An 18,397-nucleotide genomic window follows, 5' to 3' on the forward strand; every position below is an offset into this window, starting at 1 on the left:
TTCATCTTGTGCAGGCTTAAGTGTCTGAAAGATCTCTTCCAATTCCTCACCTCCATAATGGAAAAGTAAGACCTTTTTTCTTTGTTATCTGTGATTCCAAAAACTGCCATTGCACCTCAGCAATGTGACAACAACTTTTTACAATGTGGGAGTACAAATAATGGCTCCCCAGTGCACATTAAAATATGGTAGATTGGACATGGATGCTGCCATTTTTGTCAGCAGTATAGCAATAGTGCATGATCAGGAATCCAGGATTGAGTTCCTTTCAAAGAAAACCCCTTTTTATGGCTTGAGATTAATGCTTTTCCCATTTGGATAGTTATTTTTGCGAGATCAATGTGTTTGTCAGTGTATCTGCAGCCCTCCCTGTTGCTAATCCTGAGCTGGAGTGCCTTGTGTGTGTATCTAATAACAGGCCACACCTGCAATGTGTTCCCTAAATTCCCAACTGAAAATGTCTTCTCCAGGAAGTAGACAAACACTTCCAAAAGTTGCAGACCTGTTTGATATTTTCACTTTTTGTCATCAGTGTGAAGGAAGAAGCAGCAAGATTCAGTAATCAGAATCAGAATTGTACATGCCGTTAAAACATGGAATCCTTTATTCTCCTTCTAGATACCTTTCATAGTACATGGGTATGGTAGCCTTAAGTGGACAAAATGCACAATGCAATTTTCAATACACTACACAAATCATGTATCCAATCCATCCCTAAGACTGCCTACTTCACCTCCATAACATCAGCTCACTCTGACCCTACTTCAGCTTATCTGCTGTGAAGCCTTCATCCATGCCTTTGCTACCTCTAGACTTGACATTCCAATGGTCTCCTGGCTGGCCTTCCATCTTCCAACCTACATAAACTTGTGCTCATCCAAAAATTTGCTCACCGCAGTTAACTCATTCCAAGGCTCAATTCACCCTTCACCCCTATGCTTGCTGACATACATTGGCTCCGGATCCAACAATGTTGCAATTTTAAAATCTCACCCTTGTTTTCAAAAGTCCTTCCATAGCCTTATCCCTTCTTTTCTCTGTAACTTTCTTCTTTTGGAATGGCAGTGAAGATTTCATCAAGGTCAACGTAGAATTTTTCCTTAACGTCTTTATTGGAGTCAAGGGCCGGGCAAAAGCTCTGATGACAGTTGCATTTTGGTTAAAGCTGAGCTGTAGGTGAAGCGTCAAGGGTCTTTCATACAAGCCCCTTAGACTTTTGAGCCTTGTGATATCTTGGTGCTAGGTGGGTATTCATCACCAATATAACAAGTTTATGATAAGTCCAGCAGGCATCAATCCCCCACATGGGTCTAGAGATACAAACATCACTTAGACCTTTGTCCTCAACAATAACAGAATCCAGGAGGTGCCAATTTTGTGATCTTGGATACCTGCATGTGGTTCTGTATTTGTTCTTCTGGCAAAGGGTTTTGTTAAAATGCGCCCATGCTGAGCACACTTTGTCAGTAGGAGGATGCCATTTGTATTTGCTTTTCCCACCCAGTTTTTCCCAAAGTTCGGCTCCAGGAATTGGAGTCATGAGCCACCCTGGCATTAAAGTGCCCCAAAAGGGTATTCTTTTCTTCTTTTGGGATGGCAGTGAAGATTTCATCAAGGTCAACGTAGAATTTTTCCTTAACATCTTTATTGGAGTCAAGGGCCCAGCATAAGCTCTGATGACGGTTGCATTTTGGTTACAGCTGAGCTGTAGGTGAAGCGTCAAGGGTCTTTCATATATACAATAAGTGCATCCAAGATCCTATCCTGGATGGAAAAACCAACTCCGTGGACATAAGGGTCGCTGTCAGTTTTTTCTTTCCAATAGAAGGTGTATCCCCTTGCTTGTTCCTTCAGCTGCTCCTCTCCAGCAAGGTGGGTTTAACTGAGGAGGGCAACAACAATTTGGCAATTACCTAACAGTATAACTAATAATACCTACAAAAATGTATTATTTATCTTTATGCATCCCCTTAGCATCTGTCTAACGGGTGCCTTTGCCTGTCTGAGTGCTACGATGCAATGCTACACCAATGGTTGCAGCGTGGCTGATGGGAGGTTGCTGACCTTGGGCGGAATCATCCGAAATTTGCACTTAGTGTGGTAGTGGGTGGGTTTAACAATGCCTTACCCTCCAGCTGCACTGGGGGCTTTTCACGAAGTATCGTCCCAAAACCATTGCATTAATAATGCATTCCCAGCAAATATCAGGAATGCCTGATATCAAGGTCCTCATGGACTATGAAAATAGAGCCATCCAGTTGCTGGTGAGGCTCTAGACCGTTCCTGGCAGGCATCCTCTCTCCATCTCTACTCATGCAGAACAAACTGGCACACAACAAGAGGGAGAGGTCGCTTATTGGAGTAGGAATGCCTGAAATCAGGGTCCTTATGGACTTTGAAAACAGAGGCCAGAATATTGCCCTCGGTGTGAGGGGGCGGGCCCAACACGGTGACATGGAAGATGACACAAGATGATGTTGGGTGTACGTCCCAACGTCATCACGCATCGTTTAGATATTTCATTCAGCAGGCACGCGCTGGAGGCAGCTGCTCGCCTGCTGAACCGTCAAAGACCTATTAAGGCCATTAGGAAAGTAATTTAGATAATTAACAGCGCTGCCCAACCTTAAGGTTGGCGGGCAGGCAAAGTGCACTAGCGGCCTTCGTGCTTTTCAGGAAACCTCATCCACGGGTGGGATAAGGTTTTCTGAAGGTTTAATAAAGTCAATAAATAAATTTTGCTAAATTGACAAACATGTCCCAGCTCATGTGACACTTGTGGGAACATGTTTAAATAATGTTTCTCTTTCTTTATTAAAAAATTTCAATATGTACTTAATCTTCCTGAGGCAGCTCTGTGAATGTTTCTGCACTTTCTCATGCATACGCGAAAGAGTGCAAGCCCCAAATCTCCCTCCTCCCCCCACCCGCACAGGTAGTGCTGAGCGCTATGGAACACATTTTACGCTGGCCGGGCCTTAACTGGCCCGCCCATGTAAAATGGCGGTGTGCAGCCAATTGTGAAGAGCGATCGGCTCCAAGCCCGCCCCTACCTGTTCCCACCCGGCCTGCCTGACATAGGTAAATTTCTGGCCAGAGCCATCCAGCTGGCTGGTGAGGATCAGGACCAGTCCTGTGCTGACGGTGAAGTCGGTGCTGCTCTACCAAGTGAGGATCCAGCAGTGCAACATCCATCAGACAACCACACCGTGAGTGATGTGTCCTGTTTCACAGGCCACTGCCATGCACTAATAATCTCTCCTTGCTTTCACAGGCACATCTGGAGAACAGCTGACAGAGTCCATGACACAGGGCCTCCAATCAAGCCCCAAAGAAACCTCTGAAGAGGAATCTGGAGGTAGCCTCCTTGAAGTCCCATCACAGCACTCACTCACACCGTCCACCAGCAAAGAGACACACTCCTCAGAGGGACCTAGCTTTGGAGTAGCCCTGCGATCACAATCTGTTGAGCATATCACACTGTCTGATCCACAGCAGGAGGTGGCAGGGACTTCTCAGTTGTCCAGCACTTGGGGGACTACTGGGCGCGAGAAATTTGCTGAGTCCGAGTGAGATGATGATCCTCTGGACTCAGTCATGGCACAATTGCTGCAGCTGCAAAGGCAAACTCAGGAACATCAGGAAGGGATGTCCGCTGAGTTCCTCAGAATGCAAGGCATGATGGAGGAGTCCGTCCACCTTCGGGCCCAGGTGATAGCACCGGCATGTCAATGTACTGAGATCAACACTGGTAGGATGGCAGCTGCCATGGAGACCTTAGCCCAGGACATCACTCCTGCACTGCTGTGTAGGCTGAACTCCATCGCTGATGCCTTAGTTGGCCTCCAACAGTTTGTACGCAAGAGGGGTGCAGGGCAGCTCGATCTCACTCCAGCTCCCACTTCTCCTCAAAGAGTCATCCAGGGACCATTGGGCACCCGTAGGGAGGAGAATCAGTAGTAGTTACCTCACCAAACCTCCACCCCCCCCCACCCCGACCCCCCCCCACCCTCCGGGTCCCCACCCAGGTCATTCAATCTGGGTGAATCTGGGGGTGTCCAGCCCAACAAAATCCCCTCTTCTACAGCTCAAGGAGTGTTCCACTACCTAACAGCAGGACTCCAAAAGCAAACCGGGGCCTCCCAGGTCTTGGCCCTCCAGAGGATGACCGTCAGGATCATCACAGACAGGGCACAGCGGTCAGCAGGCTGCCTCCAGCTCCACTGTGGATGTTTGGGGAGCACCAAGATGTAGTGGCAGGGTTAGGAAAGTGAAGGAGAATTAGTTGCACAGCCTGGGCACAGGTGTTTATCACTTGTACATAATGTTCACTACTGTCAATAAACTCCCAAGAATGTCTCCCTGCCTGTGGCTCCTTGTCCTGATGAGCAGTATTCTTGTCACTCAGATGTGAAATCTATCTGCACAAGATAAAGGCAGGTATCTCAGTCCATGGCCTCTTCCATGTGCTTTGTGTAGCCTTCAGACCAAAATGATGTTCTGGTCTCACACTCCCTGGATACATTACTGATTCCTGCACCTCGATGGTGCTGCCAGAATGTTGTGGTCTGGCCTCACAGATTTCCATAATTCTCTCTTTGTGCTCTCAGCGCCTTTAAAGTGGGGCTGGCCCCCATCTCTTCAGCATCTGTGACCAGTGATGCTGTGCTCCTGAAGGGGTCAGGTGCTGAAGGCTGACAAAGGTTCAGATGTTTTTAAAGTTTCATGGCTGTGTCTCTATGATATGATCCTGATCCAGAGCACAAGCGATCTGCCCTCAGCCAGACAGGAGTCAGACATTCTCAGAGGTTATGTGAAGATCTATGGAGTGTCCTCATTACATGACGTTATCATCCTCCTGAACCAAGAGCAACTTCAATCAGAGTTTTACATCAATCAATAATAGGAGCGGTTTTGAATTGAGTTGTTTTATTTCAAAGGGGGATATATGCAGGTTGTAAAAAGGTGTAAGTAAATTAGGTAAATAAGGGTAACTTTACTTTTTTTTAAAAGCCGAAGAGGTAAATTGTCTGATCAGTTGTGGGATAAAAGAATTTCTGAAGAGACTGGTTGAGACAATCGAGAGATCAAAGAGAAGGAACGCATTTCAGGAAATACTGAAGGCTAGGTGGGGGAAGATAGCAGGATAGCTGGTCAGAACTTCCAGAATACAGTGTGAACAAGGCTGGACCTGAAGACCTTGTTGCTGTCAGCTTCAGAGATTACCCCAAAGAAAAAAGGTGCTATGTGGTAAAAATTCTATAGGTTTTGAAAATCTATAAGGATTGTTGCTGAACAGAAAAGTAGACGGTTAGCTCTAAGGGTAGTTAAATTAAGATCTTGTTTTAAAGTACTGTTTACTGTGTGAAGCCATTCATGTGTTGAAGTGTAATTGTGTTTTCTTTTGTTTTATTCTTTTAATAAATATTTGCTCCATTATAAAATCATCACAAATAGCCAGAGACATCATTTCCTGATTTTAGAACCTCTCCTCATACTATACAAATTGCAAAACCTTTTTTGGCAGCTGTTTCAAGCTTCCCTCTGGGATTTGGGCAGCTTGGCATTTACCATCAGCCATGCCATAACACTCCTCACTGCATGTAGTCACCATCCTCCACAAATCTAGCAGCTATGAAGGCCTCCTGTGTGCTCCTGTCTCATCTGGTCAGTGAGAGATCTTTCGTCACTGTCATCGTCGACTTCAAACCCCTCCTCACCCTCATCAACGGAGGATGTCACCAGCTCCTGCATCTTCTCCTCAGCCAGCTCATCTCCCCATTGCAGCGCCAGGTTCTAAAGGGCGCAACAAATGATGACAATGTGTGACACCCTCTGTGGACTGGATTGCTGGGCTCCACCAGGCTGGTCCAGGCACCGGAATCTCATTTTCAGCATCCTGATGATTTACTCCACCAAGCTTCAAATTGCAGCCTGAACCTCGTTATACCTTCATTCAGCTGCAATCTGAGGCTGCTGCACGGGTGTCATCAGCCACGTACTCTGTGGATAGCCTTTGTCTCCCAGGAGCCATCCCTGCAGCCTCTGTGGGCCCTGGAAGATATCAGAGACCTGTGACAGACTGAGAATGTAGGAGTCGTGGACACTCCCTGGAAACCATCCGCAGACCTGCAGAATGCGTTTGTGGTGATTACACATTCAATGAATGGAATCCCTTGCCGTTGATATAGTTGACTGTGTGTTGCGATGGAGATCTGAGCACCACATGAGTGCAGTCAATCACACCCTGCACCTATAGGAAGCCCAAGACCTCGGCAAATCCAATTGCGCCTGCATCCTGGCTGTCCTGATCCCTGGCGAAATGCACAAAGCTGTTTGCCCTCTCAAAGGTGGCATTCATGAGCTCATTTGTGGGTGGAGGCTTGGTTTATCCCATAGAGGTCAGCTGTGGAGAGCTGAAAAAAGCCACTGGCATAGAAATTGAGCGCCACTGTTACTTTCACAGCCACAGGATGTCCTCCATGTCGACGAAGCGCCAAATGTGACTGACCAGTTCCTCAGACATGGGCAGTCTTCGTCGACACTTGTTCTCAGTCATCTGCCAGAATGAAAGGCGGCATAAAAAGACTTTGGGTCTAGCTAGGCGTCAACCAGCAGTGGCTCATTGTGGGTCTTTGGCGGCATGTGAGGGAGCCCCACAGCCCCTTCTTCCTGAGATTGCTGCTCTTCCCATTGCGTAGACAGGCCACTTGCTCCCTTCTCAGTCGCCTTCGCTCTCTGTATGTGGCGAGGCATACAACTAGTTCACCAGGCTCCATGACCCTGACATAAAAGCAAGATACTGCAGATGCTGGAAATCTGAAATAAAAACAGAAAATGCTGGAAAAACTCAGCAGGTCTGACAGCATCTGTCCGAGAAAGTACCAGAGTTAATGTTTCGCGTCTATGTGACCTTTCTTCAGAGATCTGAATCAAGCGGGCTAGCCTTATAATGAAATCCAGATGTATTACCATGAGGCTCCCAATGCCCGATGGCAGGAAACGTGGCCTGCCATTGATGGTGGGCTGACTGGACGATCACAAACTAGTTTCACGACATCATGATTTTTGGCCTTCTCGCCATATTGTCCACACTCGCCATGGAACATACTCAATGCCATTGGGTACAGACGATTCTGCCCATTCAGTGGAAGAGACAGCAAATGGCTATTTAGGGCAGCTTAGGGTAGCTCTAGTCCTTAAGGGCTGTACTTCAGGGTGCAACATCTCAGCATAGGGGTAGCAGTCTGGGTTGGCTGGCTGAGAGGCAGCTACAAGGGCACTGATGGAATCACAGTGCTGGGAGAACAAATTATGTTATGGTCTCATGAGAGATGACAGCAAGTTCATGCTCCAAGGTGCAATTGCCACTCCCATGGACTCTACCTCACCAATCCTAGTGTCTCTTGGAGCACAAATTGCCAGATTGCTGTGAGGGCAATGCATGTCCCTTTCAGCATTGAGACCTGCAACCATGAGAGCAGCAACCTAAATTGGCAAGGCACCAAGCATGAATCTCATGATGTCCATCTAAGTTTCCACTAGAACATCGAGAAATTGACTTCTGCCTGTGCTGCAATGAAAACTGAGTCAGTGGCCACCAGATGCTACACCACAGCTGGATCTGCTCGGGCTGACATGGAGTTGGTGTCTATTTCTATGGTGGAAAGGATAGCCTCCAATCACTTTATGTTGCGCTATGCCACATTGGAGTTAGACTATACCACATTGGAGTTGGACTTTGTCACATTGCAGCCGGATTCCTCCATGGTCCTTTACAACAACAACAGGCCTTCCAATTCACCCAGCATGTTCATATGCATGCCATTGACAGAGAAAAGTGATCCCGCAGCTAACGATCAGATCAAAGTTCCACAGTTCTGCAACATAGAATTGTGAATGGTGGTGGACATTGAACAATTTAAAGGAGGAGGAAGCTCCATGAACATCCCCATCCTCCATGATGCGGAAGCTCAGCCCATGAGAGTACAAGACAAGCCTGAGGTATTTTCATCCGTCATCATGCAGAAATATTGAGTGGATGGTTTATCTCAGCCTCTTGTCATCTCCCCACTTTCACAAAAACCAGTTTTCAGCGAGTTTGATCCATTTCACGTGATATCAACTAGATGAAGGCTATGGATACCGCAAAGGATATGGACCCTGACAACATCCCATCTGTCATGTTGAAGACTTATACTCTAGAACTTGCATTTGCAATTGCTCAGCAATAAGCTGCTCACTGGTTTTCAGTTTTGATTCCACCAGAGCCAGAGCGGAATTCCAGGGTGAGGCGAGAGTGACTGGAAAAAGACAGCATTTGATCGAGTTTGCCATCAAGGAGCACCAGTAAAATTGAAGACAATGGGAACCAGAGGGAATGTTGTCTAATGGTTGGAGTCATACTTCGCACAAAGAAAGATGGCTGTGGCTTTTCAAGAACAAGCATCTTAGCCCCTGGACACCACTGAAAAAGTTCTTCAGGGCATTATCCCAGGCCCAACCATCTTTAGCTACTTCAATAATGACATCCCCTTCATCAAAAGTGGGAATATGCGTTAATAATTGCACATTGTCCATTTACAGTGGCAACCCCTCAAATATTGAAGCAGTCCATGTCTGCATGCAGCAAGACATGGACAACATTCAGAAATGTGCTGATAAGAGCCATGTAATATAAGCGCCACATAAGTGCCATAAATGACCATCTAACCATCTCCCTTTGATGTGCAATGGCATTACTATCACCAAATCCTTCACCATATCTGGGTGTCACCATTGACCAGAAACTTACCTGACTAGTCACATAAATACGATGGCTACAAAAGCAGGTCGGGGACTTGGCATTCTGTGGCAAGTAACACACCTCCTCATTCCCCAAAGCTGTCCACCATCTACAAGGCACAAGCAGATTAGGAGTTAGGAAATGTAACACTGTTATGCAAGAAAGGAGATGGAGAGGAAACAGGAAACTACTGGCTAAATAGCCTAATATCAGTCATTGGGAAAGTGCTGGAAGTCTTAACAATGCACTTCAAAAATCATAATACTATTAGAACAAGTCAACATGATTTTACAAAAGGGAAATGCTCTTTGATAAATTTATTAGAGATTTTTGAGGATGTGACTAGCAGGACAGATAAAGGGGAGCTAGTAGATGTGGTATACTTGTATTTCCAAACGTCATTCGATAAAATGACTTATAAAAGGTTAATACATAAGGTATGGGCTCATGGAGTTGGGGATAATATATTAGCATAGATAGAGGATTAGTTAACAGACAGGAAGCAGAGAATAGGTATAAATGGGGCATTTCCAAGTTGGCAGGCTGTGACCATGGAGTGCCACAGGATTAGTGCTGGGGCCTCAACTATTTATGATCTATGTTAATGATTTAGATTAGGAGACAGAGACTAATGTCTCTAAGTTTGCTGATGATACAAATCTGCTTGGGAGCGGGGGATGTAATGCAAGCTGTGAGAAGGATACAAAGAGGCTGCAAAAAGGTATGGAAGGTTAGGTGAGTGTGTAGCAAGGTAGCAAATGGATTATAATGTGGGGTGGTGTGAGTTTATTCACTTCAGTTTTAAGATTCGAAAAGCAGAATTTTTTTTTAAAAAGGTGTGGAACTTGTATATGTTGATGTTCAGAGAGATTTGGTACAACGAATGCAATAAGTTAGCATGCATGTGCAGCAAGCGATTAAGAAAGCAAACGGCATGTTGACCTTTATTGCAAGGAGGTTGAAATACAAGAATAAAGAAGTCTTGCTACAATTGTATGAGGCCTAACACCTCAACATTATGCCACCCTTAACCAATATTCATAAAGATGCACTTTCTGGAAGAGTAATGAAATATCATTCAGAAGTGGGAACCCTGGCACCTTTTTCTCAAGTGCAGAGGCATCATGACGAATTGTAGTGCCCATGCAACATCACTGCTCTATATCACTTAATCTAGACTGCTGATCAAACTTTAACTCTTTATGGCCATCATGGCTGAGTACAAAACAAGGAAGGACCCAATAAGTGAAGATAGGATTTTCTAATAATAACAATAAAAATGTGGACTTAGATATTTGTTGTGCCACACACCTTTTAGAGGCATAATACATATGTCTAATCATCCAAAATGGTGAGAGGCATGCAGGCATACATTCCATACCGGGATGCACCTCCCACCACACTGGTAAAGGCATTGCGGTGTTAGGGCTTTTAAGCAAATAAAAGGCCTTACACCTGTTTTATGATGCCTTCCTCACATTACTTGTTCTTTTCAGGATTGACCAAGTTTGTATTCAACTTAGCCAGTGGCCCTTAAAGGGACAATTGGAGGCCACACCAAAAAGATAAGTTCTGTAAAAAAAAAAAAATTATTTGAATGTGGAGTGCTCCTCCCAGCTCCATAACTGTTCCCAAGGCTGTTGCCATCCCCTAATCATTTTACAACACCACCCCACCACCCCTCCCCCATTGCAGGCGCTACCTGAGGGTTGTTGCCATAGTCATAACAGATCAAAATTGATGTCCACTTCTCAGGAGAAGTCCTGAGGGTAGGTATTAGATGCCCACAACTTGCCGCTCTAATTTATATGAAGTCGAAGATCCAATTTTGATCAGGCTTCAAGCCCATCCGTTCCAGTGCAGGGATTGTTATATGCAACCAGTTTGTGCTAGCATGCTGGCACTTTCTAATTTCTTCCCAGTGACTCAGTGAAAGCCTTGTCAAGTTTCATTAACTAATTTGTTTTTAAATTATTTGTGTAACTCAGTTTTTAAATACAAAAATTAAGTTGAATTTATTGGAAGTTATGAGTATAACCAAACAAATGAGAAACCATCAAAATGAGAAACATTTTTGTGCATGTCTAAGCAAGACAGAAGACCATTCATACATAATAATCCTTCTAAGGATTGATTGCAAAGTTGATTTTGGCCCAATGAAATTGTGTTACATTAGTTAAACTTGGATGCCACTCGGATTAAGATCACACGCTAATAATAAGAGATTAAGTTGCTCTCTGTCAAAGACATTTAACAAATCTTTTTGTGCCTGGCTTCTCTGATGAACAAGATTAGTTTCTGGCCCTCTTTTGGACAGAAGTATGAATTTTGAAGCAAAATCTTTTTGTTCTCCTGTAAAGGTAGCTTAGCTTTATCAGAATATTTGCCTTGTTTGCTGCAACATTTCTTATTGCCACTCTGTCCACTGTAGAATAAACTTGTCTTGAAGTGTGATTGCTTAATTCTGATTTTGTTGTGTATTTACAGAAATAGGGGCAAATAGGCAAAGCTGTCTCCTCGCTGAACTCAGTGAGTTACGAGTTTTCTGCTTGTTGCAGCAAATGTAATTCCTGGAAGTTATATGTATATGTTTGCTGCCCAATATATTGTTATGAATCACAAATACTTACTTTAATTTCAAGTCAGAGGCTGGGAACTCCAGTGAGCCTTGGGCCTTTCGCTCATGTGTCAGCCAGGAAATGGCCACACATGCACAGCTTGTGTCTTTTTACGTTCTTTAGGCTGGGGACCGGCCCTGTGCACCAGAGCAGAAGAAAAGAATCAAATGGCATTAAAAGGCAGTCAGGTGACTTAAACCGGAGCACCATTGTGCGGAGATTGGCCCAGGGAGCAGGACACTGGAGGGGGACAGGGAGAAGGTCCCAAGCCAGGCAGTGGCACAGAAAGAGGTCCCAGAAGAAAGTCCCAGGCAGGGACAAAGAGAGGGATCAGGAACAGTTCCCTTAAGTGAAATTAAAAGCAAGGAGCAGAGTTGCAGGCTCCAAATTATAGACGGAGCTGCAGGTAGCAGACTTGAAGCAAAGTATGCTTGAGAGAAGCCCAGATGATCCAAGAGGGCAGCTGAAGGTTAGTGACTCCATGCTGTGGGCCATAGGGGTGATAGTACCCCTTTTGAGCAGTGGTGTTCTGCTCGGCAGAGCTGGTGACCAGAAATTGTGCTTGGAAGATGAAGCATGAGAATAAGCGGAGATCCAGGGAACAGGAACCTTGGAAGGCAAGATTGAAACCCTAGAGGTGGATTATTGTTGAAGCTGCCTGAGTGAGAGCAACATTTGGAGAGAATTCCAAGCAGGGTTCTTCAAATGTGGAGAGTGGATACCCTCGTGAGAAAGACAAAGCTTCAGTGAGACTGGTTGGCTCACAATATGACAAGCATCTCGCTGGGTTGTTTAGATATTCATGGAATCTGCTTTGGTTTCATCTGTCATTTACTTTGAAGTGCAGACCACATTTTGCCTGTTAATTCACATGTACCTCATACTCACCCTGAATATTGAAGTATAAGATAAATATTCTAAATTGCTTTATCTTTCTGAATTTGTATGTGGCTGTAAATATATTGCTGAGGTAAAGGAATAGTATGATTTGAATCATTTTTTGTGTTGGTATTGCCATCATTCCAGCCTTTTTGTCTGGTGTAATATAGCTCATTTTCATGTTTAATAAATGTCTTACTCCCTGTGTTAAAAGTTCATCAGCAGGCTCCTGTGAATTTGTTCAGTTACTTTCCTCTACAGTTTCTAAAAAAAAGTTATGTCTATCAAGACAGGTTTCGCTCTGGAATCTGACTTGTCCAGTATTATTCCAGCTATACATATAAAGTGTTTATGGAAATATATATATAGTTACTATTTATTTATTTATCTCCTCTGCAAGATCCTAGAGTTGACAAAAGATATTCACTTAACAGAGCTGTTAGAAAGCATGCTTCAGAATCGCCGGTTCTATGTTGAACTAGGTGGAAGCGCAGCAGGTGGCGTATTCAGAAGAATGTTCTTCCTCAGGGAAGCATGCTTGCACCCGCTGCTGTACAACAGCTACATGAATGACCAACCTATAGACAGTGTCACACGCCATTTTATATATGCTGATGACTTATGTGTCACTGCCCAAAGCACTGATTTTAACACCGTGGAGAAAACGCTTTCTGAGGCCTTGGAGGGACTAACATACTACTATGAAGAAAACCACCTTCGAGCAAACCCATCAAAGACACAAGTTTGTGCATTCCACCCCAGAATTCGTGAAGCCAAACACCAGCTTAAAGTAACCTGGTGCGAAGCAACACTGACGCATTGCGAGCACCCTATCTACTTAGGAGTCACCCTTGACAGATGCCTCACCTTCAAGAACCACATCGAAAAGACAAAGACAAAAGTGAGCGCACGAAACAACATCCTGAATAAGCTCACTAACACAAAATGGGGAGCAAGCTCGAAAACATTGCGAACCAGTGCACTTGCTCTTTGCTATTCCACTGCCGAATATGCCTGCCCTGCATGGAAAAGATCTACTCATGCTAAGAAGATGGATGCAGTTCTGAATGCAAGCTGCCGACTTATCACCAACAAACACCAACAGCCTATATATCCTGGCGGGTATCGCTCCCCCTGATATAAGAAGAGCGGTAGCCAGCAAGAAAGAGTGACTCTGTCAAACATCAGATGAGAGGCACCCTCTACCTGATCATACACCTACACCCAGCCGCCTAAAGTCAAGGAAGAGCTTCATGAACGATGTTGTTCTATTACTATCAACCCCATCTGAAGCCCGCATCGCCTTGTAGAAAGATCGGCTCGCCAGTCCCAAACAACCCCCAGCAATGGAAAGCATTCCCACAGGAGCTAATTGCAACTGGGCAACCTGGAAGTGCCTTAACAGACTTAGGACTGGTGAAGGTCGTTCAAAGGTGTCACTAAGCAAATGGGGATATACAATCAGCCCAACAACTTGTGAATGTGGAACTGAGCCACAGACTATGCAACATCTCCTGCAATGCCTACACTAGAGGAACCCTGCACATTTGCAGATCTTGCCAAATTCAACAACAAGGCGCAAAAATGTAATAAAAGGAAAGAACTGCGGATGCTGGAAATCCAAAACAAAAACAGAAACAGAAATACCTGGAAAAACTCAGCAGGTCTGGCAGTATCGGTGGAGAAGAATACAGTTGATGTTTCGAGTTCTCATGACCCTTCAACAGAACTGAGTAAAAATAGGAAAGGGGTGAAATATAAGCTGGTTTAAGGGTGTGGGGGGGTGTTTGTTGGGACAAGAAGCCAGTAATAGGTGGAGATAACCAAAAGAAGTCACAGACAAAAGGACAAAGAGGTGTGGAAGGTGGTGATATTATCGAAGGAATGTGCTAATTAAGAGTAGAAAGCAGGACAAACAAGGTACAGATAGACCTAGTGGGGGTGGGGTTGGGGGAAGGAATACTAAAAAGGCTAACAGGTAGAGATAAACAATGGGTGGAAATACATTTAAAAATAATGGAAATAGGTGGGAAAAGAAAAATCTATATAAATTATTGGAAAAAACAAAAAGGAGGGGGAAGAAACAGAAAGGGGGTGGGGATGGAGGAGAGAGTTCATGATTTAAAATTGTTGAACTCAATATTCAGTCTGAAAGGCTATAAAGTGCCTAGTCGGAAGATGAGGTGCTGTTCCTCCAGTTTGCGTTAAGCTTCACTGGAACAATGCAGCAAGCCAAGGACAGACATGTGGGCATAAGAGCAGGGTGGAGTTTTGAAATGGCAAACGACAGGGAGGTCTGGGTAATGCTTGCGGACAGACCGAAGGTGTTCCACAAGGTGGTCACCCAGTCTGCGTTTGGTCTCTCCAATGTAGAGGAAACCTCATTGGGAGCAACGAATGCAGTAGACTAAGTTGAGGGAAGTGCAAGTGAAATGCTGCTTCACTTGAAAGGAGTGTTTGGGCCCTTGGACGGTGAGGAGAGAGGAAATGAATCCATCAGGATTTTCTTATCTCTCTTTTGCCTTGTTCACCTTCATTGCTTTCCATTTCTCTCTTGGTGTTTGACAAGGTGTTTACTAAAACCCACTTTCACAGCTATATTTCCTTTCTCAGTGACTGTCTCCATCTCCGAATTACCCCAAGTGGATTTCAACTGAAATTCCATCCCTCCTGTTTCGAACCCCCCCCAGGATTACAGGTATCTCCAGGACATACAACGTTCCTCAGACTGCTGTTCCCGTCACATTCTGAGATCCACACTCAGTGCCATGTGCCGTCATATGAACACACTCGACCTCACCCTCCGGCAGCACCGCCGCACCCTTTTTCAAAGCTGCGCATGCCCCCAGTTTTATTTTATTCTTCATATCATCCGACGCCTCAACAAGAAACCTTTTCTCTTTCTCTCAAGTGCTAAGATACGCAAGTTCCAACAGCTCATCAACACCAACACCTATCGGGACCCTCCACCCCTGCCTGTCCCTCTGTCCCCATCCCGTCTTCCAATCCTAGCCCCAGCCGTGTATTCATTATACGCCCTGACCTTCCCATCTCCGACGCTGAACATTCACTGCTCAACAAAGGACTTAGTTTCATACCCTTATGCCCTCATCTCAATGAAATTCGGGCTCGGCAAGATGCTGAACTCTTCTTCCGCCGCCTTCGTCTCCATGCTCACTTCTTTGGGCAGGAGTCCTCTCCCCATTCAACGGATCCTTTTACCCACCTCCAATATTCTGCCTCCACCTGGACCCCTCCCTCTGGATTCTTATCTTCTCCTGATCTTTTCATTGAGAACTGTCGGCATGACATAAGTCGTCTTAATTTCTCTGCTCCTCTCACCCATTCTAACCTGTCTCTCTCTGAACTTACTGCACTCCGTTCTCTCAGGTCCAACCCTAATATTGTCACCAAACCCTCAGACACTTCCTCCTACCTCTCCCTGGACCATGACCCCACCACTGAACATCAGGCCATTGTTTCCAGGACTGTTACTGACCTCATGTCCTCTGGAGATCTTCCTTCCACAGCTTCCAACCTGATAGTCGTCCAACCTTGGACAGCCCGCTTCTACCTCCTACCCAAAATCCACAAACAGGACAATCCCGGCAGGCCGATCATGTCAGCCTGTTGCTGCCCCACGGTACTCATTTCTCGCTATCCTGATTCCCTTCTCTCTCCCCTTGTCCAGTCCCTTCCCACCTACATCCGTGATTCCTCTGACACCTTACGTCACATCAACAATTTCCAGTTCCCTGGCCCCAACCGCCTCCTCTTCACCATGGACATCCAATCCCTCTACACCTCCATCCCCCACAGGGATAGTCTGGCGGCTCTCCGCTTCTTCCTTGAACAGAGACCCGAACAATCCCCATCCACCACTACTTTCTTCCGTCTGGCTGAACTTGTTCTCATGCTGAACAATTTCTCTTTTAACTCCTCTCACTTCCTCCAAACAAAAGGTGTGGCTATGGGTACCCACATGGGCCCCAGCTATGCTTGTCTCTTTATGGAGTATGTGGAACATTCCTTGTTCCAGTCCTACTCCGGCCCCCTCCCACAACTCTTTCTCCGGTACATCGATGATTACTTCGATGCTGCTTCATGTTCTCATCGGGATCTGGAAAAATTTATTACTTTTGCTTCCAATCTCCACCCGTCCATCATTTTCACATGGTCCATCTCTGACACTTCCCTCCTCTTCCTTGAACTCTCTGTCTCAATTTCTGGTGATAGACTGTCCACCAATATCCATTACAAGTCTACCGACTCCCACAGCTACCTTGACCACAGCTCCTCACACCCCACTTCCTGTAAGAACTTCATCCCATTCTCTCAGTTCCTTCGCCTCAGTTGCATCTGTTCTGATGATGCCACTTTCAAAAACAGTTCCTCTGACATGTCTTCCTTCTTCCTTAACCGAGGTTTTCCACCCATGGTGGTTGACAGGGCCCTCAACCGTGTCTGGCCCATCTACTGCGCATCGTCCCTCATGCCTTCTCCACCCTCCCAGAAACATGATAGTGTCCCCCTTGTCCTCACTTATCACTCCACCAGCCTCTGCATTTAAAGGATCATCCTCCGCCATTTCCGCCAACTCCAGCATGAAGCCACTACCAAACACATCTTCACTTCACGCCCCCAGCGGCATTCCTTAGGGATAATTCCCTCCGTGACATCCTGGTCCACTCCTCCATCACCCCCTACTCCTCAACCCCCTCCAACGGCATCTTCCCATACAACCGCAGAAGATGCAACACCTGCCCCTTCCCTTCCTCTCTCCTCACCGTCCAAGGGCCCAAACACTCCTTTCAAGTGAAGTAGCATTTCACTTGCACTTCCCTCAATTTAGTCCATTGCATTCGTTGCTCCCAATGTGGTTTCCTCTACATTGGAGAGAGCAAACGCAGACTGGGTGACTGCTTTGCAGAACACCTTCGGTCTGTCTGCAAGCATTAGTCAGACCTCCCTGTCACTTGCCATTTCAAAACTCCACCCTGCTCTCATGCCCACATGTCTGTCCTTGGCTTGCTGCATTGTTCCAGTGAAGCTCAACGCAAACTGGAGGAATAGCACCTCATCTTCTGACTAGGCACTTTACAGCCTTTCGGACTGAATATTGAGTTCAACAATTTTAAATCATGAACTGTCTCCTCCATCCCCACCCCCTTTCCATTTCTTCCCCCTCCATTTTGTTTTTTCCAATAATTTATATAGATTTTTCTTTTCCCACCTATTTCCATTATTTTTAAATGTATTTCCACCCATTATTTATCTCTACCTGTTAGCCTTTTTAGTATTCCTTCACTCCACCCCACCCCCACTAGGTCTATCTGTACCTTGTTTATCCTGCTTTCTACTCTTAATTAGCACATTCTTTTAGATAATATCACCACCTTCTTTGTTCTTTTGTCTGTGACATCTTTGGTTATCTCCACCTATTACTGGCTTCTTGCCCCAACAAACCCCACCCCCCCACCCTTAAACCAGCTTTTATTTCACCCCTTTCCTATTTTTACTTAGTTCTGTTGAAGGGTCATGAGGACTTGAAATGTCAACTGTGCTCTTCTCTGCCGATGCTGTCAGACCTGCTGAGTTTTTCCAGGTGCAAAAATGTGTCCAGTTCTGGCTGGGCCATGTATAGACTGTCCGTGGACATGATAAGAAGAGTTATTTATAGCAACCATGTGAAGAAATGAATACTGTATTGAAAATGGTTCATGTAGCACTAAAATATACCAATGCAAACTGTCACAGAATCACAATGCAGAAGAGGCCCTTCGGCCCATTGAGCCTGCACCGACTCGTGAGAAACACCTGACCTACCTAACTAATCCCATTTACCAGCACTTGGCCCATAGCCTTGAATGTTATGACTTGCCAAGTGCTCATCCAGATACTTTTAAAGTATATCAACATGAAGAGCCTTGGGCTGCACTTTGGGCAGGATTTTGACCTCATCGGGCGGGCACGGCAAGCAGACCCAGGAGCAGTCGCGAAGCTGACTGCGCCTACGATCAGGCCTCCACATGGATTTCATGCTGGCTGGCCAATTAACGGCCAGCCAACACTCAGCGCTGCTGGGGTGGGGGCAGGAGGAGCATGAGCTCAGAAG

This window comes from Carcharodon carcharias, chromosome 1, assembly GCF_017639515.1.
Source record: "Carcharodon carcharias isolate sCarCar2 chromosome 1, sCarCar2.pri, whole genome shotgun sequence".
NCBI lineage: Eukaryota > Metazoa > Chordata > Chondrichthyes > Lamniformes > Lamnidae > Carcharodon > Carcharodon carcharias.